Source organism: Notolepis coatsorum, assembly GCF_963971535.1.
Source record: "Notolepis coatsorum genome assembly, chromosome: 9".
Taxonomy (NCBI): Eukaryota; Metazoa; Chordata; class Actinopteri; order Aulopiformes; family Paralepididae; genus Notolepis; species Notolepis coatsorum.
The window spans coordinates 83,705,849-83,718,372 of NC_140173.1; the positions used below are offsets into that span (position 1 = coordinate 83,705,849).

General features: G+C 45.2%; 1 long non-coding RNA gene across 1 annotated transcript; it reads right to left on the reverse strand.

Annotated features, from left to right (window-relative positions):
* Nucleotides 1-3,245: 3,245 nt before the first annotated feature.
* Nucleotides 3,246-5,953, reverse strand: LOC311234043. Its single transcript, XR_014620062.1, has 4 exons — nucleotides 5,753-5,953; nucleotides 4,848-5,008; nucleotides 4,470-4,564; nucleotides 3,246-3,682 (listed from the first exon to the last, which is right to left on the reverse strand). It is a non-coding gene; the product is annotated as an uncharacterized lncRNA (long non-coding RNA).
* Between the last annotated feature and the right edge of the window lie 6,571 nt (nucleotides 5,954-12,524).

A 12,524-nucleotide genomic window follows, 5' to 3' on the forward strand; every position in this document is an offset into this window, starting at 1 on the left:
CTGGCAGACGCTCTCTGATTGGCCGACCCCAGTTTCTACACTGGTTAAGCTTAGGCACTCTTCGAAGTTGGTTAAGGTTAGTTTGTCTTAGAGCATGGCGATAGAACGCCAGGTAGTTTGCAGGCTGTTGGCTCGTCACGCTATTGGGCGCACATGACCAGAAACGTCTGCCAGAAATGCGGCTACCTTTGGTAATCACGCAGACCTGCCACAGAGAGGAGCTTGGTATCCCATTAGCCGACTCAGTGAGTAGTGATCGCTCCTCTGAACAGACGGTGCAGTGCAGCTTGACAATACAACGGTACCAAATCTGTTCTAGATCTCTCCCTGAAGATGTATATTAAATGCCTGTGTTTTATGATTATTATTATTATTTAAAGATTATTTTTCAATGCTGTGTAATTGTTGAGAAAACACTGGTGTCCGTGCTAAATTCGGTATCGATATGTTGCTCCTGGGGGAGCCATGGGACCACCGGCCCAGGTCTGTGCTGTCCAGTAGTGTGATCGTGCCTGCTCTGAACAGACGGTGCAGCGCAGCCTTGGCAATACAGCAATACCTAGATTTCTTCTTCTTCTGTGTTTAAATGGCGAATCGCAACCACTCGGAGCATTATCGCCACCTACTGTTCATTTACTCAATCTTCATTTTAGATCCTTGTCCTCAGACCAGTGTTTTTAAGAAACTTGAAGATCAGCTTGTTAACTTCGTTTCTTGCGAATATTGACTTGAAATCCATGTCCTTAATGTTATGTTGTTCCAATACACCTTTCCGCGGTGACGGGAAGTCCCGCCCCCCCCCCGTGTTACTGTTGCTATGGTCTCCCAAATGTTCTCACAGGCACACTGAAACAACCACATGTCAATCGAACAACATGGATTCTCTCTTAAGGATTCCTGAAACTATTGCTATCAGTTATTTGCCCAATGCCGCTACTCTATCAAAGAGAGTTCTCCAGAAAGGCCTGAATTATTTTACTCAAGGATATATCCATGAAATTAGGATTTTGGACGGAGAAGGAGATGACAACGTCAAAGTTGATGCCAAGTGCTGGCGGTCTATGCGGAAGACACAAACGCCTCACAAACTCCACATTGTAATTCGTCAGGATACAATTGTGGAGTCCTACTGCACATGTAAAGCAGGGTGAGTATGTTAGTGGTCCCTTATTATAAAATTGTTAGAGTGAATGAAGATTTAAGCCTAGTATCTGCTAACTGCTAGCTACAATGGGCTAATCATCTAACGTTATGCTAATCACACATGTCGCGGTATGTAGGTGACAAATAAACCTTTGAATTTGAACTACTGTAATTAGCTAGCTTACCTTTTAGTGTTGGCGCAGCTGTATATTGATGTGTGGAGTAGCTATCAACCATTTGATTGTTGCATGTGTATTTTCAGGATAAATGGACACTGTTCCCATGTCGTTGGCATTGTCAAGTCTCTTCAAGGATTCAAATGGCACAACTTTACCCACATACCAGAACAACAAAGTTGCACCAGCATACCACAGCAATGGCATGTCCCCAGAGGTGCTAAAATACAGCCAGTACCTATTAACCATGTCGTGGTTGCAAAACCCTCTGAGAAGAGAAAGAGACGGCCAGTGGTGTGCCATGTTGACACTTCTTACAGGTAAAGTGGTAGTAATACACCCAACAGATATAATAAAGTGAACAAAGTCCATGAGTTACAATATCAAAAATGAATTTTATTAGTAATACTCTTTATAAGTTGATGTACATATAAAATTAGCTCATGAGACATCAATGTCAATGAAGAGAACACAATCTTAGAAGAATTCAGGATTCATAAAATAGCATAGCACTGAAACTGCCCTCACCAAAATAATCAGTGACCTCAGACTAAACTCTGATGAGAATAAGGTCTCCATCCTTATAGTGGTATTCATAAATAAATATTACAAATTAAGTTTTTTTATGACCTTGAACGTGATGCAATCTTTTCATGCACTGATGTGCCAACTCTGTCAGTTACCTAATAAGGCAGAAGGGTTAAAACATACATCAGAGGGAGGAAATTCTATGTTAAACTAGGAGGCCACATGTCTGAGATATATGACAACAACTATGGACTTGCACAAGGGAGTTGCTTAGGTCCTTTACATGTTACTGCTGGGTGATATCATCAGAGGACATAATGTAGGTTTTCTATCTATAATTCTAATTATCGGCCCCAAAACAAAAAAATAAACGTTAATAAAGAACCTGGGAGGACTAACCCCTTGGATCAAATCTGAGGTCACAAGTCTCTGGGTTATCATAGATTCAGAACTGAACTTCAATTTTCATATTAACAAAGTGACCAAAACATCGTTCTTCCATCTCAGAAATATAGCAAAAGTACGACCAAGTTATTATTAATATATGCAATACATTTAATACAATATTTTAAATATTTACAGACTTCCAGCTGTAACAGAGGAAGATATTGCCCATCTACAACGGATGACTGGAACACCTTTGGCAACTATCCTGTCTACCAGTGTGCCAAAGATCACAACCCCTTTTGGAGAAGTCCAGATTGGTTCTGTACTTTCTTATCAGGTAATGCAGGTCTACAATTTCATTTATCAGTTACAAACACATCCTGTTGTAGGGTCATAAAACAACAAACTGACCATATCTGGTTTATCGTTTTGAAAAGGGTTGTTGGTATGCGATCTGAAAGGATTTTGTACGTCTTAACTTTACATATAAGACGCTCAATATGAACCCTGTGACGAGCAATTTTGTTAGTCAACGCCACATTTGACTGAGACATCTGAGAATGACCAGCAGCAAAAGGAGGGATATTCAAACGTAATCCAAGCTCTTTCAACTCGTCGTGTATTGTAAAACCCTTGTCAGCCATAACAGCATCACCATCCTGGATGTAACCATGAACTTTCAGTGTTTTAAGTAAATCATAAAAACCACTGCTTTCAGTAATCGCCTTATCGGATACAGCACCTGTAAATAACTCAGACACAAAAATGACAGACCCACTTGGATCACATCCAATCAATGCTTTGAGGGTTGTGCTTGACTTATAGTCACTATAAAGCTGACTTTGTAAAGCCAGTGCAGATGGCACCTGGGTCTTAAATTCAGTACCATCAATAATGACTAAAGTAGAAGGAAATTCCTTTCTAAAGTTTTCAGGCATGTTTTCAATAATAATGTCTATGAGGCCATATGCTAATTTGTCCAAATTTAAAATACATACGTTCTATGCATGTATTAAAAACAAGTCCTGCAGACTGCATGGATACTCCAAATCTTTGAGACAAATCTTGAAGTCCAAAGTTGTGTCTTAACCTACACAATGTCAAGAATAGGCCATTGGATTTTCCTAGTGACCTCATGTCTTTACGGCCCTTTGCATAAGGTGCATCACAGCCAGCAGGCACAAGAAAATCTAACAATAACATGAATCTAACATATGTGATCCCAGTGTAGTACTTAAAAAGCCCTTTGATCTTTGTTTCTTTTTGGACAACACTTTGTACAGTACAGAATGTCTTTTTCTGAGCATCCTGTTCGAGAGACTGTATTATCTGTTCCTTTTCAAGAAGCTGCCCTCTCAACCAGGTTATCGTCCTCTCCTTCTTCTCCAGCTCTGACTTCAATCTTGCACCTTCCACAGCAGTGCCCAATACTTCTAAAGGGCAAACCCCTGGAAACAGAAATATTACAATTATTGTTAGGGAGTTTCCACATATACATGACATCACAATAATAACATTTTGCTTTTATTCTACAGTGAAGCTTCCAGCGATCTACAAAGATCTGAATACTGCAGACACAAACCTGGTAGCACTGGAAGAACGCACTCGGGCCCAGGCTCTCTCAAATGACTGGTTTGAAGAGCGGAGGTCACGACTGACTGCTTCAAACTTTGCGAAAGCGGTAAACAGAAAATCTGCCCCAACAACAAAATTTCTGGAGAGTGTTTTCCGGTTGACATCCATTTGTGCCCCGGCTTTGGAGTATGGGAAAAGGAATGAGGCAAAGGCCAAGGCCAAATATCTGGAGGTTTATCCCGCCAGACATTTTCACAAGTGTGGTCTTGTTGTCAATTCAGAGTTCGATTTTTTAGGAGCCACACCTGACGGGAAGTTGTGCGACAATGGCGAGAGTGGGATAGTCGAAGTGAAATGTCCTTATAAGGCAAGAAACTGTTTGATATTGGAGGCTTGCGACAACTTCCCAGATTTCTGTTTACACAAAGATGAGGGGGGCAGTATTTCATTGAAGAAGACGCACGACTATTATGTGCAAATACAAGGACAACTTATGGTGACAGGCTGCCAATTCTGTGAATTCATAGTTTTTACGCAGAAAGATATCTTTGTGGAAAGAATATTCCCAGACATACCATTTATGGAAAGATTACTGCACAGACTTGCTGCATTTTTTAAAGATCATGCTGCTCAGTTCCTAAAAGAAAGGTAGACCCTTACATTCTCCTTCAGTCTGAGTAGCTGTGCACGTCTGTGTAGCTGTATAACTGAGCTCCGATTGGTGGTTGATGACATCCAGAGAGGGATTGATGTCCCTGTGAAATATCAAAATCATAATCAAATAAATCCATGTTGTTCATTAATCATAACATTTGGTCTCAGTATTATTTATGTATTGTTTGATTGTAACAAGAACTTGCAGTATCTTTGGTTCACAAATTAATACTATGAGCATTTATAACAAATTATTAAATGACATCTGATTCACACATGCAAATGGTGTTTTTAGTTAGTGATTCACATATTCACTAACACATCACAATATTCAGACAATACCGCCTATAAGGACTTTGACAATACCCAGTCTTCAGGACTTACAAGTTAGTATTTTCCTGCAGTAGTTCTTTTTTAGATGGGGGGTTGTCAGGATCAAGCAGGCGTCTTTTCTTTGGCAACGGACGCACCGACTTACATGTGGTCCCATCAGCTTTTATAGGGTCTGGATATTGCACAGTAGGTCCATCCCCGCCAACAAAATGCTATAAGGTGAGATAGGCATGACAGAGAAGAGAAAGTGGATCACAGATTGTAAGGCATTCAGGTTACTCATGCTAGCTGATTGAAAACTGTATTAACAGATTGCAGAATGGGTACAATACAGTACAGCTCAATACACATAATAGTTAAGGGGATGCAGACCAGAGAAAGACTTTAGTCTTGTTTACATCAGGGTCCCCCATTTTCAATTCATAATGACATTTATGTGTTATGACATACACAACAGATATATAGCATGACATTTATGACATACAGATACAGTACTGTTACATTTGTGACATCCAAGATATGCAAATATACAGTACTGTTAAAAAGATATCCTAACAGGAAATATATACATACGAGGGGGAGGAAACTGTACATTAGGAGGGGGGGTTTGGACATTTACAGTACACTAACATTTAGCTAACGTTAGTTCGGTTGTTAGAATCAACTGGACAACTTCCAATTCATAATTTTCAAGGGTGTTGACTAAGTAGCTGTAGCTATATGTAGTTTTCCTTCAGCTCATGAACTGATCGGAATGTTTTCGGAGACTCTTTTTGGCGACGTTAGGTTAACGTTAATGCGTTAGCATTAGCTATGAATAGCTGGCTACCTAACGATCGGCTAGCCATCTATCTATCTATCTATCTATATACAGTATATATAAGATAACAAGTGATGACTTCTGTTTAACTCAAATGTTGAAGCATATATTACTGAAGCATATTTTTCGGGCTTACCGTTGAGCATACAGCCTTGTTCTTGTTGATCTTGTCCACATTCAGCTGTGTATGGGGCCGTCCACAAGCCTTAATCCACTTTAAACATTTTTCCAACTGTGTTTTAGGCTTTGGAAAATTTATAAAACGCGCTCCCTTTAGTCTTTCTGGATATCTCTGGTCATTATTGCACGTTCCCCAAGCACATCTAAGAACCATTTTCTCGACAACAACAATGAAGGACTGGCTGGCTATCTGTGAGACATCATGGCGGCTCTATTTCAAGGGGCGCGGCCTTAAGATCGGGCAATCTTATTGGTTATTATTCTCTGTGTGATTGACAGCGGGGAAAGGTCTATTATGAAGCACCCTTGACCCAAGGTTCAAAGCCCTGCCGTTCCTGTCCCCAGAGGAGAGACAGGAAACCTATGCCAGAGTTGTTGCTGAAGCTGTAGCCCTTCAGGTAAACATACATTTAAATAATAATGTTAGAATGTATTCTAACCCACTTAAGAAATGTCACTGCTCTACTAATATTGTAGTCATGTTGGTAAAGACTTATTTAAAACTTAAGACATATTGCTCTTCTTGTTCCCTCGACAGAACGTGTAGTACTGTAACGCATGCTCAACAAGAATTTTACTCTCTCCCAAAATTAACTCCCCGAAGAGGATGGCTGCGCCTGCTGCCAATAAGTTGGGTCCGGCTGGGGGGCTACAGGCGGCTGGTCCACCGTTTGGAAGGAGGGTGCTTGGGTCGGGCGGCCGCGTTGGGAGAGGCGGCGCTCCGCCGTCTCGGTGAGATGTCCTGGCGCTGGCGTAGTACCTGGACTGTGGAGTGGGGTTTGGCCAATGTATGGCTGTTCCGTGCATGGGCACAGTTCTCGGCAGGCGTCAGGCGTGCCGGATGGTGCCACCGCACCTTCCGGCAGACCTACTGCCGCCATAGCAGCCGGGCCGCCCACCGCCGTTCCAAGCCTTAAGACGGGTCTCAACCCTCCAGTCCAGTCCGGGCAGCTAAAATAACAGATTTTAATATATGTTCTGCCGGCGCCAACCGACCTGACCCCCCATGGATCTTCTGATCTTGAATTGCCCCATGCTGGGCTTGGGAAACGGGTGGTGTCACTACCGGAAGACTGCAAACATCAGGAGGTGATCAATTATTATGATGATGCTGTTTTTCAATCCCATACCATTCCCAATACATGACAGACATTGTATTTTTAATGTGTTATTAGATAGTGACAATTCTGGAGGAGGCGTTTCCCAAACTCCAAGCCATTGAGAACAGATGGATGTTCTACAAATCTACAGGTAATATATTTTTACAAGTGACCCTCCAGCCATTTTCAAAGTCCAGATTTTCTCACCTCAACACGTATAACTGTGAAAGCAGCTTTTAAATGTGCTTTCTATCAAAAAGCTGGCTACTTAAAGTCTAAATAGGACATTTGAGAGTAATCACATGTTTTATTTTTTAACTACAGCGGTTGATTTCCGTTTATTCAAATGTCTTTTTCTTGTTCAAACAGTGACATACATTTTGTTAAAACTTCTGGATGTGGATTTGGGACGATCGTAAAAGTGATCATAATATTTTTACTAAAATAACTTTTATTACCCTCTCATTACAAACAAGGCACAATCGAGCTGAAATTGACGGTAAATTGCTCTTACCTGTGGCTGGTGGGATTCCAAAAAGAATATTCTAATTATTTGATTGCCATCTGGTAGATCGTATGTCCATTTGGCCCACAACATAACCCCCCACAGCATAATGAATCGGGGGTCCCAAAAACAATTCAATGCGATCGGGTGAAGCCCCTGGTTCACGCTACTAGAAAAGTCAGCCCGGAGGCATTTCATCGACGCACAGCCCCATACAGAGTCTCAAAGGAAGTGCAACATCGGCCACATAACACCAGGCGGCGGTATTGGATCTTTGCGATCTCAGACTCATTCCCTATGGTAACACAGGCTGCCTGGATGGATAACGAATGGAAATATCGAATAAAAGAAATAACTATCAAATAAAGTTACGTGGTTGGCCGTTCAACGATTGGCGGACAAAACGTATAAAATCGTAAAGAAGATGTGTCCGGCCCATGGGGGACATCAACGTGTGTTATCGGGCCTTACAGATACATTTGATTTGATTTTAAATTTGATTTGATAAAGAAAAATCGCAAATTGCAGCCTAAGTATGACCCTATTAGCACAAAGAACGAAACCAACCTACTGATAATTAAAACACTAACCTTACGGTCTTCTACTCTCATGCACTCCTCCTCCTCCTCCTATACTAATATGATACATTTGATTTGTTTTTATCAGTGATTACAAGAAGACCAGCCTGCCCAAACGCCTTTGACATCGACTACAACTTCCTTATGACCACCGAGCGGATGAACCAAGCCGTCCGTGCGGTCTCACAGCAGCTGGAGATGAGTGTGGCGGAAAGTGCGGAGACCAGGGAGACGGTGTGGAACCGCAGGGAGGAGGCACGGGACGTCGTCCTGCAGCAGGTGCTGCAGGAGTTGCAGGCGACGTGAGTGCTGGAGGAGTTGCAGGCGACGCGAGTGCTGCAGGAGTTGCAGGCGACGCGAGTGCTGCAGGAGTTGCAGGCGACGCAAGTGCTGGAGGAGTTGCGAGTGCTGCAGGAGTTGCAGGCGACGCGAGTGCTGGAGGAGTTGCAGGCGACGCGAGTGCTGCAGGAGTTGCAGGCGACGCGAGTGCTGCAGGAGTTGCAGGCGACGCGAGTGCTGCAGGAGTTGCAGGCGACGCGAGTGCTGCAGGAGTTGCAGGCAACGTGAGTGCTGCAGAGTGCACAGCAGGCTCGGGAGGATGCACAGCAGGCAACGAGTTTGCTGCTGAAGGAGTTGCAGGCGATGCAAGTGCTGGATCGGGAGGATGCACAGCAGGCTCGGGAGGATGCGCGTTTGCTGCTGAAGGAGATGCGGAACCAGCCAATTTAAAGTTAATTTTATATAGTGTTCTGCTGTTTGGGGAGCAGGGGCAGTATGGGGAGCAGGGGCAGTATGGAATTCATAGTTCATTTTAAATAGTGTTCTGCTGTTTTTTTTTTTTTCTTGGTACAGTTTGAGAGCAGGTTATATGTAGAGTTAGTAGTAGAGGCTCTGTTGTGATTTAATAAATATTGGGTGGAGCTGCTGGAGTCGGGGGCCCGGGTGGAGCTGCTGGAGTCGGGGGCCCGGGTGGAGCTGCTGGAGTCGGGGCCAGGTTGGAGCTGCTGGAGTCGGGGGCCCGGGTGGAGCTGCTGGAGTCGGGCCGGGTGGAGCTGCTGGAGTCAGGGGCCCGGGTGGAGCTGCTGGAGTCGGGGGCCCGGGTGGAGCTGCTGGAGTCAGGGGCCCGGGTGGAGCTGCTGGAGTCGGGGGCCCGGGTGGAGCTGCTGGAGTCGGGGCCAGGTTGGAGCTGCTGGAGTCGGGGGCCCGGGTGGAGCTGCTGGAGTCAGGGGCCCGGGTGGAGCTGCTGGAGTCGGGCCGGGTGGAGCTGCTGGAGTCAGGGGCCCGGGTGGAGCTACTAGAGTCAGGGGCCCCCGGGTGGAGCTGCTGGAGTCGGGGGCCAGGTTGGAGCTGCTGGAGTCGGGTGCCCGGGTGGAGCTGCTGGAGTCAGGGGCCCGGGTGGAGCTACTAGAGTCAGGGGCCCGGGTGGAGCTGCTGGAGTCGGGGGCCAGGTTGGAGCTGCTGGAGTCGGGGGCCAGGTTGGAGCTGCTGGAGTCGGGGGCCCCGGTGGAGCTGCTGGAGTCGGGGGCCCCGGTGGAGCTGCTGGAGTCAGGGGGAGTCAGGGGCCCCGGTGGAGCTGCTGGAGTCGGGGGCCAGGTTGGAGCTGCTGGAGTCGGGGGCCAGGTTGGAGCTGCTGGAGTCGGGGGCCAGGTTGGAGCTGCTGGAGTCAGGGGCCAGGTTGGAGCTGCTGGAGTCGGGGGCCAGGTTGGAGCTGCTGGAGTCGGGGGCCAGGTTGGAGCTGCTGGAGTCGGGGGCCAGGTTGGAGCTGCTGGAGTCGGGGGCCAGGTTGGAGCTGCTGGAGTCGGGGGCCAGGTTGGAGCTGCTGGAGTCGGGGGCCCGGGTGGAGCTGCTGGAGTCATGTAGAGTTAGTAGTAGAGGCTCTGTTGTGATTTAATAAATATTCAACATTCTCTTTTGAGACTCCGCCTCAGACTCTTATTAGCACAGAACGAAACCAACCTACTGATAATTAAAACACTAACCTTCTTACGGTCTTCTACTCTCATGCACTCCTCCTCCTCCTATACTAATATGATACATTTGATTTGTTTTTATCAGTGATTACAAGAAGACCAGCCTGCCCAAACGCCTTAAAAACGCATTTGACATCGACTACAACTCAGGCTTCCGGCTTTCGACATGGACAGTCGCATTATTCTCAGCTCCCAACAACGACGTCAAAGTAAATCACCAACAAGGTTTACTATACACTTTCTACTCACCCTACTTTGGATTACGGATCAGTACCTTAATTCAACATGGAAATACCACCAGACAGGAGTGGATAAGGTAAAAAAAGAGTCCCATTGCGACTTTTACCTTCTAAATGGCTCGGAGAGGAAACATCCATCCATGGGGACTGCAGCAATACACAGCGTGTTAACGTCGAATCCGGGACGAAAGAGTTTACCCCCATCGGGCAGGTTTGATAGAAGATCAATGATCTTCTTATACCTGCTTCTTTCGGGAGACATTCCGCTGAACCCAGGTCCAGTTATCACTCGGTACCAAGCGAGACAACTCGGACTACAGACGCAAACAGCGACGACCACCGTTGCGACCAATGCATCATCCAACATCAACAACCCTCCACCGCCCACTACTGGATCACCGGCGCAACTACAACGGAACGCCCGAGGGACCAGAACTAGACGGGATGAACCAGAGGCTACAACACCGGTGCAAATCACAAGAAATCCAACCGGCAACCCCACGGACAAATCGCCTGATAAATTAGCCAACCTAGCCAGGCTGGCTATGTTTACCAGCCCAGGAGAACAAAGGATTGCCGCCAGAAAAGACAGGACAAAGGATCCCCCCTCCCCACACATCAGCACACAGACCTCACGGAGACAACAACAAAGCCCCCCCCCTCCCTCCCCCACAGCAGCACCAGAAAACCATTACCTGGAACTTGAAGACATCAATAACACAGCTAATAAAAACGGACTACACATCTTTCACCTTAATGTGAACAGCATTAAGCATAAGCTGGACGAAATAAGAAACCTGTTTATGAGCGGTAAGGTAGACTTATTATGCTTTACTGAAACTAAACTTGATCCATCTGTAACAGACCCTGAAATAGAAATAGAGAACTATACTATAGTCCGTAATGACAGAAACCAGTATGGAGGTGGTGTTTGTATGTACGTACATAAGGACACCAAATTCATTACCCGTACTGACCTTCATCATGAGACAATTGAAACCGTATGGGTGGAAATTTTATTTGAAAGGGCAAAATCTGTTCTAGTCGGCACAATATACAGACCGCCAGATCAAACTGGCTTTTATGATACTATGGATGTGTGCTTAGCTGGAGCTGAGGATGCGGAAAAAATTCGTATTGGGGATTGGAACACGGATATGCAACAAAAAGATGCACCCGTCTTCAAATCCTTCAATAGGTTTTGTGATCTGCACGGCCTCAGCCAACTAATCACCCAACCCACAAGGATATGTGAATCAACTCAGACTACCATTGACCTCATACTGACCTCTGACAAGTCCAAGATATCCAATAAAGGGGTTATAGCATGCGGGTTAAGTGATCATTATATGATATTCTGTACCCGCAAAAAGCTAAAACTAAAGGCTGGCTGTCACAAAACAGTCACATCTAGAGACCTCAAAACCTACTCTAGCGAGGCCTTTAACCTTGAACTGGAGAGTCTGGACTGGTCAGATGAACTCAATGGTACACTGGTTGAAGAAACTTGGCTTGGCTTCAAAACCAAATTTTCATCAATACTAAACAACATGGCCCCCCTAAGAACCACCAGGGTAAAAAATCGCGCTGAGCCATGGATGCACACTGAAATACTGACCGCTATGAAAGCCAGAGACAAAAAATGCTCTGAGTTTCGTAAAAGTCAGTCAAAGCTTACCAAAAGCACGAGCAGTGAACTCCAAGACCACGTGACTGAACTCAAACTAGAAAGAAACAGACTAAGAAATGACGTAAACTCCATGATCAAAACTGCTAAAAAAATTTCATCAATGACAAAACCGAGGAAAACAAAAATAAACCACGTGAACTTTGGAAATTACTCAACAATCAACTAGGCTGCAGTAAAAAACTCAAAACCAGGTTCTCAAACATAAACATAAAGACGGACAACACGCTCATCACAGACAAGCTGGATGTAGCCAATTACTTAAACACTTTCTTCACAAACATAGCCACAACACTGGTAAACAAACTACCCTCCCACTCAGGGCAGTATGGGGTAGAACACATAGTAGCATACTACAAGAACCTAGGCGACCACAAAGACGACTTCAAACTGGAAATAGTAACTACAGATGAGGTACTCAAAAAACTGAGCGCCCTCCAACCAAACAAGGCCACTGGCCATGACAACATCCCCTCCAAATTCCTCAGAGACTCAGCAGCAGCCATCACCCCAGTCATCACACACATAATAAACCTCTCCATAAAACAGGGACACGTCCCCAAGGACTTCAAAATTGCGAGAGTAACACCCCTGCACAAAAAGGGCAGCAAATTAGACCCGGGTAACTACCGCCCTGTTTCTATCCTTA